This window comes from Ceratotherium simum, chromosome 6 (genome assembly GCF_057802395.1).
Source record: "Ceratotherium simum simum isolate JZ-2026a chromosome 6, ASM5780239v1, whole genome shotgun sequence".
In the NCBI taxonomy this organism is placed as follows: Eukaryota; Metazoa; Chordata; class Mammalia; order Perissodactyla; family Rhinocerotidae; genus Ceratotherium; species Ceratotherium simum.
Window position 1 is genome coordinate 48,547,377 of NC_141905.1, and position 22,401 is coordinate 48,569,777.

General features: G+C 40.5%; 1 protein-coding gene across 10 annotated transcripts in view; it reads right to left on the reverse strand.

Annotated features, from left to right (window-relative positions):
• SGMS1 (sphingomyelin synthase 1) overlaps positions 1 to 22,401 on the reverse strand; it is a 273,809-nt gene that overhangs the window by 67,117 nt on the left and 184,291 nt on the right. The window contains exon 1 of one of the 10 annotated variants that reach the window (XM_014794998.2): positions 14,000 to 14,287. The exons of the other annotated variants lie outside the window; for them this stretch is intronic. The gene's annotated coding sequence lies outside the window, so the exon portion shown is untranslated. Of the gene's footprint in view, positions 1 to 13,999; positions 14,288 to 22,401 lie in introns of those variants that run through there. 10 annotated transcript variants of the gene reach the window in all.

Genomic DNA, 22,401 nt, shown 5'->3' on the forward strand with positions numbered 1-22,401 from the left:
TGACCAGAAAGATCTCTAAAAATATAGTAGGAAAAGTACACACTAAAAAAACTCTACAGAAAATTATGTATAATTTAATCCCTTTATTAAACAATGTAAAAATCAGAGAGCCAGATAGATGCAGACATGTGCCAAAAACATTTTTTTCCTGGAAGAAATCACAAGAAATGTAATAATAAATTACATTTAAGGGGAGGCTTTTACTTCTCTTTCTCTTTCTGTACCTTTTAATACCATTTGTATGTCAACCATGTACACGCACTGTTTTGATTTATTTTCAATGTTATCATACGTTACCTGAATGTAAGATTATGGACAATTGTCTTCTCTCTCTTTATGCTCTGTTTTTCAACAAAATCTAATTTTAAAAAAATCAGAAAATTTAAAGAAGTTATACGCCTTAACATCTGAACCTCCCAAAATATATTTAATGAGTTAAAAACTTTTTAGGCAAGTTCTGAGGGAGAGAAAAACAGAACAAAATAAGAAACGAAGTAGAGAAGAAGAAAGCAACACAGACAGATCAAGTATCAACTTGGGTTGAAGGACAAGACAGAGTATTTCTCCCTTTCTAGTGTCTTAACAAAATGATAAATTATGCATTGCATGGTGTTAGGAAGCAAGAAGCCACAAAGAAATCTAGCAGTTCAAAGCTGTGGAATGTAGAAAACAACCTGGAGGGAAAATCTTTAAAAAGCCTTCTGGAAGAACTAGTCTTCCAAATTCACAAGGAAGCAGTAAAGAAAAAAAATTATAATAAAAGTAAATAAAAAATCCACCACAGACAAATAAAACCACAACCCTATAATGCATTATGAAATCCTGTGGCAAATATTTATAAAGCCTAAGAGATAAAATCCCAAATCAAATTACTTCACTTACGTAATTATAATTCTAGACAGTACCAAATGTCTTCATAGGCATTAAACAAAAAGCCTGGAGTGTCATCTAGCTGGATGACATTTCATAATTGTGGTTCCAATTCCTGATTGTCTTTATCCAAGGTTTAAGAGGCAAACAATAAAACAGAAAATTATAGTCCCTTAGTGATGAGTCACTATATGGATGACACAGGTAATCAAACCGTACAGTGTTAAAAGTCTGAGGGAAATGATGAAGTACCAGTGGGGAAAAAATAAAAATCATCTAAGTATATATATACATCATATGCAATCGCCTGGTTCAATGAAGAAAAACAAAGGTTCTAAGAAGAAGAGTGGGCTATTTTCTCCCTGTGCCAATTATCAATTTACCGCCTCTAGGCTACAAATTCACCCCTTACTGCCTGATTGCAAAAATGGATCTGGGCCTCTTAAATATTTTTTTTCAGTTGCTAGTTAGCATGATGTTGTTAAGTTTCATCAGTAGAAGATGCGGGACAGACGGTGCAGGGGGAAGGAGTTGTGTTTCTGGTTCTCCTGCAGTATGTACAGCTTCTCCAGCACCAGTTGTGTAACGGTTTTGTAGTGGAGTGCCTCCAGTTAGACATCTCTCTGTGAACAGCTTCCCTCAGCACCCCAAAAGATGGATTTTCAGGGAGTTCCACTGCTGTGGCACTTCAATAACTTCTCTGCCATACAGTGGGCCACAGCTGTGTCCTCTCCAACAAGGTCTGGATCAAGATCTGGATCTCAGCTTTGGGAGGGGTATAAGGTGTGGCCTCTTCCTTAGAGCCCCTAGGGATAGTGTTGCTCCCTATTACCTATTATTTCTATATTCTACAGAGTTCTGTTTACTTCTTATTAGCCAATCCATCATTGCTCCAACCCCTTGTTATAGCTAACAAGTCTTAATATTAACCTGTTCCCTGTTCAAACTATTGTTCCTGTTCAAACTACTGTGTTGTTTCTGCCTCCAGAACGCACTGATCGATATCCTCCCTTTACCTACCAGCATTCCTGCTGTTGGCCCCATGCCAAACTACACAAGTGAAAGAAAGAGCAAGAATATGCATTTTTCCAGTTCTGTTCCCACTGCATGGCCGTAAACTACCTAAGTTCTCTCAATCTCAGTTTGCTCACCTCTCAAAAATAACAATAATAATATATTATTGTGCTATTTATAATATAATGCTGTGAGGATTAAGTTAAGCTAGCATAGGCAAAACATGAATCTAGTACCGAGCACTAGTATTATTTGACTTTAAATGTGCCTTAGCTATCCACACTTGGCACCCTGACACATGGAGAGGCAGAGCTCAAACCTGCTGCATACTCCAGTGCCAGAGATCTGGAAAGGCTGTCGGTTCAGAAAACAAACATAGCAAAGAAGAATGACAGAAAAAAATCCACGTACCTATTCCTCAATTTTCAAGTTATTTTCACAATAAAATTCTAAATAATAGTCATAGCCAAAAGGCAGAAAGTAAGAAGCATTCTGATTTTTCAATTGTATTAAAACTGTTCTCCCACTTAGATGAAAATCACTTCTGGGAGAAAATCGGGTTGTCCCTTGCGGATTTCCTGGTTAGGTTAGATCTCTGCAATTTTAAGGTTAAATTCCGTGTCATTTAAAAAAAGGACTTGTTGGGGTGGGGGTGGGGGGAGGAAGGAAGAGAACATTAGGGAGAAGCATTCTTTTGTAGGTTAAGGTTTGTCATCATTCTGGCCTCCCCCAGTCTCACTCCAACAAAAACATGGTCACCAAATCCCATTGATTCTACTCCACAGATGTCTCCTAAATGGAATCTGGCCTCTCCTGCCTGTAACCACTGTCACTGCCTACACCCTGGCCTTCATTATGGGCCACATGGATTATTACAATCCAGGGAGGTTTACTTGGCTTACAAAACAGAATTGGATTATGTTATTTAAAACCTTCCCCTGGCACCATGCTGCCTATAGGAGACCATTCTTCCCACCTCCGCATTCTCATTTCCCTCAGCAACTGAAGAAATCCAAAAGTGCCAGGCCGTTTCAGGACTCCGAGTCTTCAAAGGAGCTCTGAGCTGGGCCTAGAACGTCTCATGTGGCCCCCACTCCCACTCAATAGCAAGCCCTCCTCACCCTAAGTTCCCCTGGCAGAGGCACCCTCAAAGACAGGATTAATACCACTAAAATGGACCCATGTGCTAGGTCTTGAGCTCTCCTAGAGCAAAGACCAGGTTGTACTCTTCTTTGGATGTCTGGCCATTAAATGGAAGCAGCAGCAAGTTTAATCATGACTAGGAATAATACCTAACTTATGTAGCAGCTATGAAGGAAAGAGATGAGGCCTGACCACAGTGAGCAGCTCTCAGTAAATGGATACTACTCTAGGACATAATACAGATCATGAAATGTACAGTTTTAGATCAGAGATCTCTGCAATGATTTCATGCAATGAAAAAGAGCTGAAGGCTTTAAATTATGAATCCTAATCATTTGCTGTTCATTTGGTGAACATATATTTATTGAATGCCTACTCTATGTTAGGTGCAAATTTACTGTTATCATAAACCATCATGAGTCAGGACAGTAGTGGACTCGGCATAGAAAACAGGAAAATTAAACTGAATTTAAAATTCTATGAGATTACAGTAAATTTAAGAAATATTAGGAGAAAAAAGTCAATGACCCAAGGCTGACGGCATACCAGGAACTGATTTATTTTCAATTTCTCTATAGTCAAGGTATAGTATTTTTGGTTGCCAGTGGATGTTCTTTTCAGAGCCTTCCACGTCTCCCTAGTTTTGGCCAAAATGACAAACCACAGGGATTCTGAGAAGATAGCACTAGTCTACACATTTATTTATCAGACCCTAATGAACTCCCCCAGAAAATTCCTACCCTGATTCCCTTTCTCCAGGCCCTCCCATTCCCCACTCATTCTTCTTGCTCCTGATACTACATTCCTAGGTTCTTCACCTTCCCACCCACTTAGAAGCATTGGCTTCTATCTTTATAATTTGGTGGCCGCAAACATATTTCTTAAAAAAACATGCAAGACAGTTTTCTGTTAAAAAATCTTCCAAACAATGCACTTCAGTAAATTTTGAACCAATATGTTAAAAACCTAAAAAGGTACCCACTATGTGCCAGGGACTTGGAATACCATATAACACAGTCCCTGCCCCCAAGAAGTTCAGTCTATCTCAGGAGAGAAACATATTTAATGCAATTTGCCAAGTGATATATGAAGAAGTGCTTGATTCTGCATGCCTGAGGGAGGCGGACACATTAGGAGTTCACTTTATACATAAGAAGTGCTCAGCTCAACAGATACCAGGCTGTGTCAATCTTGGCCTGCTGACCCACAGATCCACCCCTTCTTGTCTCAGACTCTGCTGCATTATCACAGGGAATCGACTCCTTGGATTCAACCAATGGGAGGCATTGGCAGAAGACTGGAGGGCAGAAAGAATGGAGAAACTGCCAGGAGCACTTCTCACCTTCTTCTCTGCCGACATCTCTGGATCTCCTTTGTGGCTTCAGATCCTATCTGTCCCTGAGCTCCACTAACAGCCTCCACCATCTGTCCCTCCAGCCTGAGGCTGGTAACGACTTCCTGCCGCGGCTAATCTCTAGGTTTCTTCACTGTGCACTGTTAGGCTCCCTGCTGCATCCATCACCTGTGGAAGTAACTCCACTAAATTCCCTCTGTTGTAAATACAAGTGGCTTCTTTTTTCCTACTTAGGCTCTAACTAACCAGTTACACTACAATGGCTGCACACACATATGCTGATGATTCACTCTGGCTACTCTCAAAAGCCACCACGCTCTGCTAGAATCCAAAGTTTAAACTTGATGAAACCTAGAATTTTCAGTAATATACCTTCATCTGGCCTAAAAGAGCCAACGTTAAGCCCTAGAAATGTTTTGGTTTATATAGGAATTCCTTGAAAATGGAAACAATGCCTTAATACCTATTTTCTTTAAGGCTAAATGATCTTCCCCAAATGAGATGATGGAAATGTTCTGTATCTGCTCTGCCCAACACGGTAGCCACGAGGCACACGTGGTTACCGAACACCTGAATGTGGTTAGTGCGACTAAGAAAAAGAATTTTTAATCTTATATTAATTTAATTTTTATTTAATTTAAATATCTGCCTGTGGCTAGTGGCTACAGTATTGGACGGCGAAGGTCTAGCATATGGTCATCTCTACTTTGGGAAAGGACTTCTGCTGCTGGTGTTTTTGTGTGCTTTGGAGGGAATGAGTAGGTAGAGAAAGAAGCACTGTAGAAGTATCAGCCCTTTTATTCATTCTATTCATAGTTTAAAAATACAACTCCTAGCCTACCTGACCCCCAGCCACATGGACACACAATTTATTCAGATAACTTGGTTAGCAAATTCTCAGAGAATAAAACTCCTTTGAACACAATGGTAGCTTGAGAATGAGGAGGTCTGGAGGAAATGGTGGTTGAGGAGAGTACATGTAGAGTTGAGTCCAGACCCAATAACGGGGGAGCTCTCTGTGGAAAGAAACAACATTAGAATTCCTGCTTTGTTTTCCCTATTGTTCAACCCAAGGGGAACAATCGCCTATTTATTTCCTATTGAACTGTCCCAGTCCACTGCTTGCTCTCTTTCCAAGAGGCTTCTCCTGTAGTCTTACTGGGACTGCATGGCTTTCATAAGACATACTTCTATCTATCCTGGCACTGCTGAAACTGTGAAAGACATTCCCTTTGATCTAGACTGGTGATGACTAGTTTCTGGGTTAGAAACATTTCATTTCACATCTCTGACCTTTACATGGACACAATCAAAGTAAATGACATCAGGCTCCTGATTCTCCTGAGGATTTTGCTCCCAGAAGTAAATCCTAAGGATTTAAGAAGGTGACTCTTTCCTGCCACTTAGACTGATATTTATAAAACAATTGCTCAATAGTACAAAAATCCCTTACTATCAACAGTAGTTAACTGCAGGAAACTGTTTCAGTATATCAGTAGGAACATAAGAATATTAAAAGGACAGTCTTATAGGAATACACTTGAAAAGTACCATAGTTTCTGGAACCCAAATGCCCAAAAGACTTGGGCATATTATCCTGAGAACCAAATGAAAGTATACTTCATATATCTTTAAGAATCTCAGCAACACAAAACCACACTGAAAAATTCTGTGAAATTTTGGCTACGAACTGTTTTGAAGACTTCTGTAGTTGTTTGGTAATTTGTGCAATTTAAATGAGAATTATGGGATATGCTAACTAGCAAAGTAGGAATCAGTTAGTTTACATTGTAATTGTAACTACTAAAATGTACTCCACTTTACTCATGTTTACATGAGTCACCCACGGAACAGAACACCACATTTCCAGCATGAATAAGCACTCAGTTACACTCACTTTTCTTCTCAACATTTTCTAAAAAGCAAAAAAAGATACTAGCATTATGATGGTCACCACACTCTCATGTTGCCAGTCACATAGAAAAGGGCGCTCACAATGCAGGGGAAGCAGGCTAGTCCTTGCAGTGCACTATCATCTCGGTGGACTTGCCGCAGTCCAAGGCTGGCCCCTTAATCTTGCAATTCATAAATATGATGATCAGGAGAGGATTCATGCTAACCACACTCATGGTGACATTAAAGTACAAATGTTAATTTAATATCTTGCTGTGAGAAATATAAACCATCATGTAGGTTAGATGCTGGTATCTGCTGATCATGTGTTTCCCAAAAGCAAAATTCACAAGGAGCCCAAATTACAATCAGAAGGATGTACGATGGGCATGGACTAGAAATACGTTTTGTGACTTTCTTTGTGGCCTGCCACTACAATGTGAGGTTAAGGTAGGCTCTGTGGTATTCAGTGACTAGGGCAAGACCACACTCTCGGTGAGGTTTGGAACCTAACAGTTTGATTTCAAAAGTCCACAGATGGCCCCACCATAAGGATAAGATCCATATGGAGACCTGTTCATGCTCCACTAGGGGCTGGGTACCTTCTCCTGCAGACAAGCCAGGAGCTAGCCTCTCAAACAGCCTCCCACCCCAGTCTCCAAGTTCCACTTCTTTAAATCCTTCTTCAGACAAATCCCCTTTCAGACTAACATGTCAGTACCTTTAACCAAATTATAATTCTGTCCTAGAAGCCATCTAATCTCTTTACTTTCTTTGTCTATCTTTCTGTAATCCATTCATTACAGATGTGTTTTATAGTTTCTTTTGCAGTGGGATCTTTTTTTCCACATCACAAAGGGGAAGGGATCTACCTGTTGGTCCTCATGTATGGTACACACATACCACACCTATGGTTGGAGCCAGTAACTCCACAGTGAAATGAAGGCTTTAGGAATTTCAGGGAAGTGGGAGGGACCTCTTAAAAAAAACATAAGGAGGGGGCCGGCCCCGCGGCTGAGTGGTTAAGTGTGCGCTCCGCTACTGGCAGCCCAAGTTCGGATCCCGAGCACGCACCGACGCACCACTTGTCTGGCCATGCTGAGGCCGCGTCCCACATACAGCAACTAGAAGGATGTGCAACTACGACATACAACTATCTACTGGGGCTTTGGGGAGAAAAAGGGGAAAAAAAAGGAGGAGGATTGGCAATAGATGTTAGCCCAGGGCCGGTCTTCCTCAGCAAAAAGAGGAGGATTGGCATGGATGTTAAGCTCAGGGCTGATCTTCCTCAAAAAAAAAAAAAAAAAGGAAAAATCATATTAAAAAAAAAAAATAAGGAAACTACACCCACAACCTATATTTAAAGAAGTATATTAAAGAACTCATTACATGCTAAACTTAAACTCTTTAAAAAATACAAGCAAACAGACCTATGACACGGGTAGTGAGGTATACTGTTCCTACCTACTTTGACATTTTAAATCTCTTTGTTCCTTATATGTCTAAAATGTGTTTGGGCCTTTTGATGAAACTCTAGTTTCAAAATACAAAGAAATCTATCTTTAGATCTGTTAACTCAGCACAAGTCTAGAACTTGGGATTTTGGCAGAAAATACTGCAGAATTTCACCAAGCTGATGCCCAGGAGCCTTGCAAATACATAATTAGTCTTCAAACACTTGCAACAACACTTTCATCGACTCACGGAATTTTCTAGTCTCACCCACATCTGAGAAATCAACGTGATGAGGATGAACCTAAAGTGGAGAAATCATCTATCAGGTCTCCAGAATTGTGGTCACTGGCACCATCTAAAATTATAATTTGTCTATCACCTCTTTCAGTTTATTATTAACCTGACTTTCGGCTTGGCTGGAATATCAAAGCCTTGCCTTCTGACCCCGTAGAGGTATGCAATTTTGCGTAACCAGTTCAGGATTCTCCATTAGAATCACTGAGTTTTTGTCAGTATTGCTTACCTAGCAACTCAGGGGCAGCTTGAGACTGTGAGAGTCTGGAACATCTCCTTCTATTTCTGTACAATCAGGAGAGTTAAGCAAGCTTGAAGGTTAGTTTAAAGGCTTACAAGCACTAACAGAGCTTATGGTTGGCGTTATAAATTTCTCAGAAGTGTGTTTTGATCCCCAAGTCATTCCCATTCTACACGCCACTTAGGCAGTGGCTGCTGCACTTCACCTTGGGGCTGCCATTACTCCAGTGGTGGGGTATGAGCCAGCTGTGAATTCTCCCCACTGCTCCAAGAGGAAAGATTTCCAGATGCCCACAGACGGGCAAGCTGCTGGGGGCAGGGGGTCCTATAACTTGCTCCATTTGAGGGCTTAAGTCACATGTTCATGTGAGCTTTAAACAATTCAGTCCAAATGCAGTAGGGACCTTGAGAAAGAAAATTAAAAGCAACCTCTCTTTAAAAAATCACTAACTAACTTCTATTCTCCAACCTGACTAAGATCCTCTTCCCAAGCCAGGGAACTTTTCATTGCTGAGTCTCTTACTGCTACCTTCTTGGAAGACGAACAGAGTTGCAAAACGCTCTGCCTTTACAAAGTAGGCAGTGTTGTGCCCACTCGAGGATCTTTCCACCCAAGCCGTATCACAAAAAAAATCACACTCTTAAGTCAAATACATTAACTTGCAACTGATATTATGGATATGCTACATGCTGCTATAGGTTGCCATAGCGGCAGGAAAACAGTGGGACCGGTAGATGGTCTCCAGACTCCTAGTTCCATAGCTGATACATGACTGGAGGTGACAAAAAAGTGATCACATGAAAGCTTTATCTTTTGTAGGGAGGCTGAGAGGGTACAGGAAATCACTAAGACTGCAAAGTTGACACACTTGCACATACATTGGCTGGGTGTGTTGCTTCCATCTTAAGGCATTGGAAAATAATTAATAAGAAACCATAACATCAAGAGTAAGATGAAAAAAATAGGGCAAATTACACTGCTTAAGAACAAACATTACAAGTTTTTATAATTGAGCAATTCACAAATACAGAAATTACATTCTTGGCTAGTTCCAGGCTAATATGAGTAGATGACTCTGGTTTTCCATGCAACTCATCCCCACCTTCTAATAAAGGCTTCTCACCTTAGTGGATATTATGTTCACCCTTCCCTACAAGGCCAAAGTAACACTTCCAAAGACATTTACCTCTCCTCAATTCTGAGGACAAGAAGCCTTTTCATTTTTCGTCTTTTAACTATTAAAAATCCAATTTCTTTATTCATTCTCTTTCCAAATCTTACATTTTAAGAAGTACCATTCAATCCCATTACCCCCCGCCCCTCATGTTAATATAAAAAACAAGAGCTTACCACTGTGCCTAAGGACCATGCTATAAGACTTACAAGCATACCTTGTTTATTCCTCCAAACTCTGAAATAGGGATTGAGTTTTCACAGATAAAGAAACTTGCCCCAAATCACACAGCAGGTTAACTCAGTAGGGCTGAGATTCGAGCATAGGCTTATCTGACTCTCAAACCACTGTAATATATTCCTCCAGGGAATGGAGAAAATGATATTTTACTGTGCTGCTGCTGATAAAATGTGTATGCAGTATACATCTGCAGATTTCAGAATACATTAACTCTCAAAGGCCCTTTCATAAATATACTCTTAAAGCTACTTTGTGATGTTGCTAAAGCAAAGATTAGTATTCCAATTTCACAAAGAGAGAGACATACGTTGAAGAGTTAAGCCAGGGTTTCTCACTCTCAGCACTACTGACATTTGGACAGAATAATTCTTTGATGTGGGGGCTGTCCTATGCATTGCAGCATGTAAGCAGCATCCCTGGCCTCCACCCACTAAATGCCAGTAGCATACCTTGCCACCCCAGTTGTGTCAATCAAAAATGTGTCCTAACATTGCCAAAGGTCTCCTGAGGAGTAACATTGCACCCTGTGGAGAACCACTGAGTTAAGCTAACTGCCTAAGATCACATAACTAGTTAAAGATTGTACTGATACTAGGAAAGAGCTCTTCTAAATCCTAGTTTAGTGAAGGTTTCTCTTATACCAAGCTACAGCTTCTTAAGAGAAAGCACTTTTTAGACCAGATGAAATGTACAGAATCCAGAATGTGACCATCTCTATTTCACTTTACAGGATATAAGTTCTGTCTCATACCAAGTTATACTTCCCCAGTGTCTTCAACCACTGTTCAAACAGTTTCTAGAGCCTCTCCAAAACCTGATTACCCCATTCTGGACACACATTTAAACACAAACCCAGAAATGTGCACAACATTTCCTCAAGTCATAAAAGTAGGAGCAACAACAAAAGACTAACATCTAACACATCCAATTTGCTGTCAGGCTCTGTTTTTAAGCACTTCACATGGATTACCTAATTTAATCCTTCAACACCTTCAACAGCTGTATGAGGTAGGTACCTGCATTTTATGAATGAAGAGACTGAGGCACACAACGCTCACATAACTTGCCCAAGGTCAGGCTTGTCTTATCTACAGTGCTTCAAAGAACTGTGGCATTATCACCTCCTTGGTGCTAAATACTCTATCTCTACTAATGCGTTTGTTTCTCCAGCTGCATCAAGTGCCCTCGTCAAGGCACAGTGCTGGCACCTTACTCAAGTCTGACATCATCCTACTGATCATCCCTCTTTGGATATGACAAGATACAAACGCACTTATCTATAGTGCTGTCCAACCCACATTTGTGAATCTTGAGTAAAGAACACAAAGCACTTTATTAAATGTTTTGCTGAAGTAGGTATGTCATATCTATGGCAATGCCGATGTACTTGTCCAGTAACTATCAAAAAAGAAATGAAGTCAATTGTAAATGAGTGATGCTAGTACTGATCACCACCACTTTTTCTAAGTGACCCCAATCCATTTCTTCAAAAATGTGATTTACAGTTCTGCTAGACACCAACATAAGCTCTGAACCTAAAGTTTCCAGAATTTACCATCTCTCCAGTTTTGAAAATCAAGCTGTCTGGCACACTTCCTCCTCTCCGTGACTTTTGCAAGATCACCCCCAAGCGGTTTTATCATCACACTGGCATGTCATTTAAACATCCTCAAGAACTCAAGTCACTTAAAGCAGCTAGGATTCAGAGAGGTTTAAGGAGGAGGTCAAGGCATCCATGCTCTGCTTGGGAAGGTGGGTGAGCGTTCCATGTCAAATACATAGTGAGAATGATGAGGTGAGGGTGTGAGCAATCCCCGGTCCTAGAATAGATGCTGTAGTTCACGGTCTCCTAAGAAGGCGGCATTGTTGTCTCTTACTATGACATCCCAACAGATGATGTAGCAGATGCACTCTCTCAGAATGGGCTGCCCCTGCTGAGACACACTGAGACTTTCCCACCTGCATCTCACAAGAAAAGTTTTAGCACTCACAGAGTGTGACATTCATGACGTCACCATTCTTAAACAAGTTCAACACTAACCTAAGTGCTAACAGAAATTCAAAAACATTTCACATGGCAAACAAAATACCTCGGGTGTGCACGCACACAGATAATTCAACCACTGGAAGTCCACAGACCAGCTGCTTGGTCTTACAATTAGAGAATGCCTCAGTTGCACTCTGTGAGGAGCAGGAAGAATATGCACGCCCAAAACTAAAAGTGCTTCAGAAAAAAACAGGAGAAAGTTACCAAAAATCAGCAACTATGAGGCAGCCATGCATATTAACAGGCTCATTGAGAATAGGGCTTGCTTAGTTAATAGTTGAAAACCACAAGCTTCCAGAGTAAATGCATTATTCCTTGAACTTTGATATTTTGGCACTGGGACAATGAGGAACTTTTAAAATCACTTAAAAATCTGCTTTGAACCAAGAACCTCCTCTGGATTATTTCACACAGAAAAATCAACACTATGTTAGGAGCAATTGGAGTCACGTGGGAAAAATCACAAACCTTAGATGCTAACTTCTAGTGTAAACTAAATTAACTAGCTGTAAAATTTAGAGATTATGTAACCTTGCTCAGGCTATTTCTTCAATTATAAGACAGAGATAATAATACCCCTAGCTCTCAGCATTATGATGAAAATTAAATGAGGTAGTGGGTGCAAAGCATCCTAGTGCCTGATAAAAAGGAGGCCCTTACATGATCGGCTCTGTTAGAACTATTAGGGGAAACAAATCAAAATCCAAATTTAATTATCCCTTTAGATTTTAGACATTTCAGAGATTTAACAGTTTCCCATTCTCACCACCTGAGGGAGCTTTTCCAACTACCCCAGTGGACTTAAGGCCACTTCTTTCAACATCACAGGCTGTTTCCCAATAGAAATGGGAGCCCAACCTGTTCTCGCTCACACAGAGGCACTTGATCAGTTCAACTTAAAGCAAGTGAGCTTAACAATCAGCCTATAAGCTTGGAAACAGTGTCACTAGGAGTTCAAAGTGTAACTAAAAATTCTAACAAATTATCTTAATTATTCCACTTAGAAGTGATTTCTTTCTAGAGAAGTTTCCTTCATAGATTTAAAAAAGTCAGCTGCAAAGAACTTCACTCTTTCTTTTTGTTAGAGTCACTCTATTGCATTAGAGTCTATATCTTCACAAATGAAGGAAGTGTAATACTATTCATAACTTCATAATTCATATTTGTAACTATAATTCAGTTTATAATTTTCCTGTCCCCCTTTATGCTACTGGGATGTCTTCAGCCTGCCTTTCCAGTACAGTCCATGCTTCCTGATGGTGATACGTGTCTGTCACACTGTGTACGTCCTTAGCAAAACAGCAATAATCACAAGATTCTGCTTCTCCTGTCCCCTACCTCCCTATCCTCTTGCAAGAAAATAATTTACTTGCACCATACAAAGCTCTATTCACTTGCTAACTTCTTACATAAAAAGCAGATTTCTTAAGGAGCTCACTGACTTTATTTCTAAATTTAAAAGTGATAACTCAACAGGGTTAAGAGTGGAATGGGAACAGACCTTAAGTCTCCCGATTCCCATTGTCGTACAACTTAAGTAACAACTACACATAGCAACACAAATAGAAAAAAACAACAAAAAAACCGCAAGCGCCATGCATTCTACTCAGTGTATTCATTTTCACAAATTCCACAAGAGCAATTACCTGGCCACAATAAATAGAAAGCACAGCTGTGGAGTAAACCTGCTCATTTCAAGACATGGTGCGCACGTGCTTCCTTCTGGCATTGAACACATCTCACTCACCAACTAGCTCCCAACCAGCCGACAAGTTAGCTGAAAGTCCCTTTCGTACAGAGAGGGAAATTTTCAAAAGTGAGTACTTCCCCCAAACTCAGTAACCAAACTGTAAATACAATCTCACTCCTTCAAAAACTCTCTCCATTAGGAAAACGTGATAACCCCAAACCGAAACCACCCCCTGATCCTTGGCTCTCAAAAGCACCCTACAAAATTGAGAGCATTTGATGATGCAGCCTACCTACACCCTGACCCATGTTTCAGCAACTACACTGTCAGCGTTCTCAGGTGTAAATAGTTATTGCCCATTTCATCATCAACGCGGAATCCAGTAAAAACTAAGATTCCCTTTACTTCGCGAGGTGGAGGGAATGGCACAACGACTGCGTTACTGGGTGTTTTCTGCAAGGCAAGAAAGGCTATTTCTCCCTGCTTTTAACCAGGTCCCTCCGTCTCTGAGCGCTACAACGCACCCCCCTCCCCCCAGAGAGCATTTTAATGAACGACAGCATCTCAGAAGGAGCAACACTTACGGTCTCTCCGCCCTGGAGGCAAAGTCTCCGGCAAAGTTCCCTGGGCAACAAGTTTGTGCGCGCTGCCTGCCCCGGCGCAAGTGGCGAGGCGCAGGCGGTCAGCGGCGCGCCGACCCCCAGCCCCCGCCCCTGGGGCGTGCCCCGCTGCCTGCCCGGCCGGCGTGCAAGGACGGCGGCGGTGGGGAGCCTTGCGCCCCGGCAGGCGGGAGGGCGGGCCCTCTCTGGGGGGCAGCTGCGAGCACGGCCGCCTAGTCCAATCTGGGGCTCCAGCAGGGAGGCCGCCAGTGTGGCCGACAGCAGAGGTTTTTTGGTATGCAGGGTGCGGCCTTCTAACACAGCAAAAAAGAAATGAGTCAGCCCGTGCAATCCTACCAATAAGCGTGTTCACTGTCAGTTAAGGCGGAACTTTCCTTTCTTGATTTATATCAGGCTTAGGAGCCTTTTACAGCTTTTTTTTTTTTTTTTTAACTTCAGCCTTTAACAACTTCAAGAAAATGACAGATTGCCTTTTTTTAAACTTTTACGAAACAAGGCTTAATCTTGTTATGATATTTGACCCGTGGATGTACGTTAATTTCTATTACTTAGCAAAAGTTCTTGAGTTAGGCAGAGATCCTGGTTGTAAAGAGCGTGGGATCCCGCATCAAAGCAGATTCAGACCTGACCTCTGACACACTATGACCTTGGGCAAGTTAATTATCTGCAATGAGGGGGGTAAAATGCCCACCTAACAGAGTTTGCCGGGCAGATTATATGGAATAATACATGCAAAGTATTTGGCACCGAGCTCGACATAGAGTAGGCGCTCAAAAACTGCTGTCTTGCTCCTCTCAGTCTTGAATCAGAATCGCCAAAATTGTGGACAAACTGGCCCATAACTTTTTTTTTTATTCTTTTCAATGTTAAAATATCCAAAGAATTCTAGAACTGAAATAGTTATTGGTATTGCATGGTCTGAGTCCCTTATTTAAGTGGTGAAGAAACTTTTGGTTTAGGATTCTTGGATTTGGTATTCTTATACAATAGAAATTTTATTAGTAGCAAAAAAAAAAAGGCTTAAAATTGGAATGATTTTATTTATGTCAAATTAAACCAACTTTTAAAAAAGTAAGAGTGATTTTGGAAATATTCATTCTTATCTGGGTCACTGTGCCCTAAACATTATTTTGGAATAAAGATATTTAAAAGAAACTAAGTAGTTGGGAATTGGCAAATTACAGGAGACTATAGAGCTGCTAGGTCCCAAGGACCAGTTAAGAAATGAGTTGTTTACTAGTGAGGGTAGATAGTTTCTCCAGAGGAAGATTTTTTTCTAAGTTATAAATTAAACCTTCTTGGCTTTGGAGAAGATCTCCCAAGTTTAACTTCCTCATATTTGTTTAGAACCAGTCATGCTACAGGCAAAGATTTTCAAAATACTCATTAGCCAAAGATAAGATCTAAAGTGAGGTCAAGAGCCCTTTCTAAAATGCTATTCTTTTCTCCAAACCAGCATGGAAGAGTAGAAAGAGCACTGCACCGGGAGTCAAGAGCTCCCATCCTAATCCCAGCTCCGCCAGGAAGTGACCTGGTGTGTGGCCCTAGGTAAACTGCTTCATCTCTCTCTGAAGATATCTAAGACTTCTTCCAGTTGGAAGACCAACTTATGGTCAAAAAGGGCAAGCACAAGATAAGCCTATAACCTAACATTTATCCTTAGTAACAGGCATAAACTGGGCCTGTATCCTAGAGAATGAAGCCGATAAATCTCTCTTGACTCTCATATTCCTCAAGAAGGTAATCTTATTGTCCTAGACACTTGAAGTTAAATTCTGGAATCAAGTGAGCTCCCTCCCTCTCTTTTGACAATTCACTATCAACAGGTATGATGACAACTTCCTAGTGTCTTTCACATCTGCACTGTTTTTTCCACTCCTGGTTCAGGCATTCATCTCCTCACGTCACGGTTACTGAGGTTGAGTGTCTCCCAACTGCTGTTCCAGGTGCCAGGTCCCTCCCTCTGTGCTCCCAACACATCATCAGCATCACATGATAAATGTCAAAGTCTAGCATGCCATCATGTCATAAACCTTTACTCTATCAATCAAACAACTATAGTTTCATAGTAGAGTTCAAAAGGAAAACATCTGCTTTATAGACAACTTTCCTCAAACATTCATGAAAATTAATATGTATTTTAAGCATACTGATTTTCTGTTTACAAAACTATTACAATCAATTATACTCCGCAAACTGATAATTGTTGACTGTTATACCAAGGACAGCAGCTTTTTTATATGAGAAGACTATATTAAACCTACGTGTATTTGAGCAACTCAGTAAACGTCATAACACTGCAGTCTGAAAAATGCAATTTTATGTGTGCACAGACATATATAGATACACTGAGATACATGAAAGAGGAAGGGAAAGAAAGCACACACAGGAAAGAGAGAGATAATCTAGTTTGTTTCTATTGTCTAGGATCAAGTGAAGCTTAAAATTCACAGAGTAGGTACTCTGTTCACGAAGGAGAGCTTCATAAATGTGTTCACCTACAATCATAACTTAAAGCACTTAAAAGATTTTTCCAATAATCCTTATGCTTCAAAAAGAACACCAGTACCAACGTTGTTAAAACATTCTCATAATAGAAAAAGGACAACTGTTTCTAGGATGTCTTTGTTGCTTCAAGTTAAAAGGCAAAGTACAAAGACTGTCATTCTACAGTTTAAAAAAAAAGTGACAATTAGCCCACGAGCCCAATGCCATGATGTGCAGCTGGCCTCCACCTCTCCAATCCCTATCTTCCACTTAAAAAACCCTCTGCCAAATAACCCAACTGGTCTACTTGTTCCCCTAAACCAGTTGGCACATTATCACCTCCACACCTGGGACCACACCATACCCTGGGTCTGATGACCGTTGCTCACTCTTCTTACTAGTTACCACCTTCCAGACCCACTCAAACGCTTCCTTCTCCTGGAATCCCTCCTCATTGGCCCAAACCCTGGGGATCTCTCCTCTCCTTCAAATGCTACAGACCTGATTCTTTATGCCTCCATCTCACAACTAACTTAGAGTGCCTTTGCATCTTTCTGAGATCCCTGACTTTTCTCTCTCACCAGATGACACAAGTCCATCTGAGGCAGAGATTGTGCTTCAGAGGCCTTATATACCCCAGGACCTAGCAGATTCTGAATAAATAGTCATTGTTGATGTAATGATGTTTAAGTTATATAACAGCCACAAAGGAGAAAGGAAAACTTTCCCTTTGACTGCTGACATCAAGAATAAACAAATATTATAGCTGTTCAAACCAGCTGGCAAGCAAAACCCAAGCGGCAGACACCTTTCTTTGCTCGTTACATGTTCCAACAATACAGAATGCTACTACTGAGAAAGCAAATCTGATACTTACTAAAGGGAAGTCGAGTTTACAAAAGAGTGTTGTCATATAAAATCTCAGTTCTCTAAACACTAACTCACTGAAGAGAACAGAGGCAATAAGTCATTCTATCTTCCCTTTCAAGCAAGGAACACATGCATACATATTTGACAATCTTGCCAAATTACTAACTTCTTAAATATGAATCTCTCTCCCAGTGTACATGGTATAGCTACAAACATCTACCTATTTACCTACAAGTGCTCCTAAATGCATAAATGGTACCCACTTAGTTTTTCAAGGCAGTTCATTTAGTTTTTCAAAATGCAGTTTTTCAAGGAAACTCATAACTACTAGAACTATCATAAGTATACATTTGCTTATATGGTTTAAAGTCAAAAGTTACATATTTGTATTACAACATGCCTCTGCCAAGAGTCATTATCATAGACACACACACAGAGTCACTAGTATACTTTGATTAGTGCCAATACATTTCTGCTTTTATGAGAGGGAATAAACACTACCATCATTCTCAAAAAGCTGTGTCATAAATCAGATGTCCTACTATGCAATTATATTTATTATAATTGCCCATGACAAAGACACTGACTTTTTTTGGGGGGGGGGGGGGCGCCGAGGAAGATTGGCCCTGAGCTAACATCTGTGCTCATCTTCCTCTATTTTGTATGTGGGACGCCGCCACAGCATGGCTTCATGAGCGGTGTGTAGGTCTGCGACCAGGATCCAAACCCGTGAACCCTGGGCCACCTAACCGCAGCATGCAAACTTAACCACTGCACCACTGGGCCAGCCCCAAGACACTGACTTCTTAAATATTTCAAGCATAAACAACCAAATGAATTAGTCAGCACTCTTTAACTTGCAGATTATAGAAATGGCACTTGAAGCAGTGCAGGAAAAGCCAGGTAGTATGTATTGACTCTAAATAACCCAGCCGCCAGACAGCCATAGGGGTAGCTGGGCTTTAGGATCAATTCAAAATGAACTCTACCAGGACAAGATGGCATCTTTGCTTCTATAGGTTTGCTTCATTCTCCTTTCCTGAAATCCGCCTTCTTTCACTTAATTCCCAGCTCTGCCACTAAGAGGTACTATTCTATGATTGTAATTTTAAAAATTCTCAAGAAAAACTCATGCTGGTCCAGATTGGGGCCATACACCCACTCAGTGGCCAAGGTCCCATGTTGGCCAGTCTACACTAGAAATACCTAGTTGGATTGGCAAGAAGAGCAGTAAGTTCTCCACAAGGTGAGTTTACTTCACAGAAGTGGGAAGGAGGGATCATTTTGTCTGCCCAAAAAACATCACCACCTATCTATTAAGAAATTCCTTTTTTTTTTTTTGTGAGGAAGATCAGCCCTGAGCTAACATCCATGCTAATCCTCCTCTTTTTGCTGAGGAAGACCGGTTCTGAGCTAACATCTATTGCCAATCCTCCTCCCTTTTTTTTTTTCCCCCAAAGCCCCAGTAGATAGTTGTATGTCATAGTTGCAAATCCCTCTAGTTGCTGTATGTGGGACGCGGCCTCAGCATGGCTGGAGAAGCGGTGCGTCAGTGTGCGCCTGGGATCCGAACCCAGGCCGCCAGTAGTAGAGCGCGCCCACCTAACCGCTAAGCCACAGGGCCGGCCCGAAATTCCATTTTATGTCTAATGCAAAAGCTTATCTAAGCAGTCCTCAACCTGGTAATAAATTACATTCTAAAAGTTCACTTCTAGAGTCTAAAGTTAATGAACTAGTATGTAGTACCTGAAATGCATCTATCTCTGTTTCACTAAAGACAAAATGTAGAGATTGGCTTCTCTGGCCAGTCTTTAAAAGCCTATGTAATTCATGATTTCTCTGAAGTAAAATGTTAATAATATTTCTAATATTATACTCAAATCCCATTTATAACATTGTTCCTGTAGAAAAATGTATTTGAAATTCCACCTAGAACAAGAAAAACATGCTCAATTTAATTCATTTACAGAGTATCTAGTAATGACAGTGGCTTCCATTGTACACACATTATTTTACATTTAATCTGTACACAACACAGAGCAAGGCAGGTGTTAACAACCGCACTGAAGCCACAAGGAAATTGGGAGTCAAGAAGGTTTTGATGCCCAAGGTCATTTGTCAAGGTGAGTCACAGCCAGCTTCAAAGCTATGTATGTTTGACTCCAAAGCTGGGACTATTATGTCTGATACTCATAGCAGACAGACAGGCTCAGGCTTACAGCTGAGGAGACTGAGAGCTAATGTTTCAGACTCTGTAAATATCTGGATTTCCCTGCAAAGAAGAGAAGGACTAGTGGGCAGTTACAGTCAATAGCCAGACATTAACTTTGCATATCTTCCAAAGAGAAGGTACCTCTGCGTTGCAGAACAAAAGAAAATATTTCTCTGGGTAAGCCTTAAACTATACTGATGCTTGTACTTACATGAAGATCTCTGAAAATCAAGGGTCTATAAAGAGTATCTTCATAAAAAATTTCTTTTGCCCTGTTGAAAAAAGAGGGCACTATCTATTAAAACAGCTGTCCAAGGTGTTTTAAAAGAAAATTAAAATTGCAAAAATAACTGACTAATGTGACTCAGGTCTGCCAGTATAAATGCAATGGCTGCATTTAACAGCATTAACGGTGTTTCACACTTAAAAAAAAACTTTTTGGTTATGCAGTATTTAATACATATGAGAGAATATATTTAACATGTTTTTCAGGGAAAATAATATTAAAATCAACAATCATGAACCCAACACCCAACCTAAGAGGCAGACCATTACAGAGAAACCATGGCAGCCCCAAGTGCTCCTTCCTGTCTGAGGCTGACAATCATTTCTTTCTGTGCACGTCGGACAAAAAAGTTTGAAAGCCCTTGGTCCAAGATGGGACTTTAATAATAAATTAACTTGTGCCTTTCGAAATCACAGTGGAGAGGTGGTTAGAAGTAATAAGACAGAAAATAGCTGAATTCAATCATAAAGGCAGGGAACAGCTAAATGGTACATTATCTTAACCCAGAAACTATTAGACCTATCACACAGACCTCCAGGAGCTTTTGGTTTCACTCCATGGTCCAAAGTCAGGACTAATCACTAGGAATATGAAATTAAGTTAGATCCTTTAAAGCCCTTCAGATTATTACACAAGTGACGTGAAATCTGACTGGTCAACTCCAAATTATTCCAAACTGAGGTAAGGTATTACTAAGCTAGGACAAACTGGTTCTCCCACCAGAGCCTTAAACACGTCAGACACCAAAAAAAGAAACAGGAAAGGAGCACTCTGACTAACGACAATGAACTCCACTTCATACATCATGGAAAAAAGAACAATAACTTGAGAGGGGAAAAAAATCAAAGAAAACAGTCAATAATTTACTAAGAGTTTAACTTGGTTGTAATCGTGTGTTAAGCAATTTATATTACAGGGAAAAAATTTAAGATATGTCATCTGTGAAGTTAAAGAGTTTACAACATACATCAAAAGAAAGGACACATATACTAAACTAGTGAACAAGTCAGTATAAATTGTTTGACTATAAACTACATATTGAGAATAAGAAAGTCTAACACGTAGTACAAATTAAATGGTACAGTAAATGCTTGCTAAGGAAGAGAGGGAAGGGGAAGATAGGCTTAACTAACACAAAGCAATGACACTTAAAGAACATCTTAAGGATGGCATACATATGTAGGGGACACCTACATGAACATAGTTTGCTGATTATTAAAGTGAGACTCTCCTTCAGCACTTGACACTGCTGCCTTGTTTTATAGCTACTGGGGTACACAGCATCCATTTTCATCATACTCTGAGAGTCCTGAAGGCTGGGTCTAGGGCTTGGATTATTTTAAACATCCAGAAGTCCCAACCTTGACACGGAACATGTTTTATAAATGTTTGGAAGAAAAAAAATGAAGGGTCAACTTGGTCAACCTTAAATACCTTATTTAAATGCTTTATTTGTAGTGATAACCTTTGATAAAGGTAGACCTCTTCAATGCAGGAGAAAGACTATAGTACAACACTTGATGGGGAGCACTGTCTCTCAACTTAAAAAGGAAGCTCTCTGTACAGGCATGTGTGTGTGTGTGTGCGTGCGTGTCCTGAAAGGGAGAGAAGGTGGTACCTAAAGGGTGAAAAAGGAGTATATCAGTTCAGGCTAAATTATGCTCCAGTGAAAAATAGCACCAACATTTTGCAGGCCAACAACAGAAGGAGGTTCATTTCTGGCTCCTGTTTGGTTACCTGCAGGTGAGATGTGACTTGGCACTATGTCCTCTTCACTCTGGGACCAAGGCAGAAGGAGAACCCCTAACTGGGACATGCTAGTCTCATGGCAAAGAGAAAAGAGAGATGGCAGAACCAGGCCATGTCTATTAAAGCTGCTGCTCCTAAATGGCACGTCATTGTTATTCACATTTCATTGGCCAAAATAAATTCTATGGCCAAGCCAGCCATGGGAGTCAACCCTCAGTGGGGTGGGAAAGCAGACGGATGGAGGGTGGGTAGAAAGGAAGAGCAAATATTTTGACAATAATATAATCTACCACAAAGGGAATGGAAAATGGCTAAAGAAGTACTATTCTTCCCTCCAGTAATGATAAAACAAGGCATCCTATTATAAAAAGTAGTCCTTCCGTTTCTATGGTACTTTATGCTGTTTTCATAATCTTTCAGTTATTGTCTTATTATATCCTCACAACCATCCCAGTGAAGTCCCAAGACTTGCTCAAGGCCCCAGCAGCACCTGAACTGGAATTCCAAGTCTGGTGTTCTTTCACCGAATAGGCCTTTTGCTGAGGCCTCCGTTTCACCTGCAAAATGGAGATAATCCTAGACTCTTCCTAAGAAGGCTCTTCAGATATTAAGCAAAACAATGTATTTAAAACACACAAGCACAAAAAAACACCCAATAAATTTAAGGTAGTAGTATTATTAAATTATAATACTGTCCCCTAACTCATATCTTTCCCAAACTTTATCTTTAAATTTCATCATATAGTTTATTAACATTCCTTA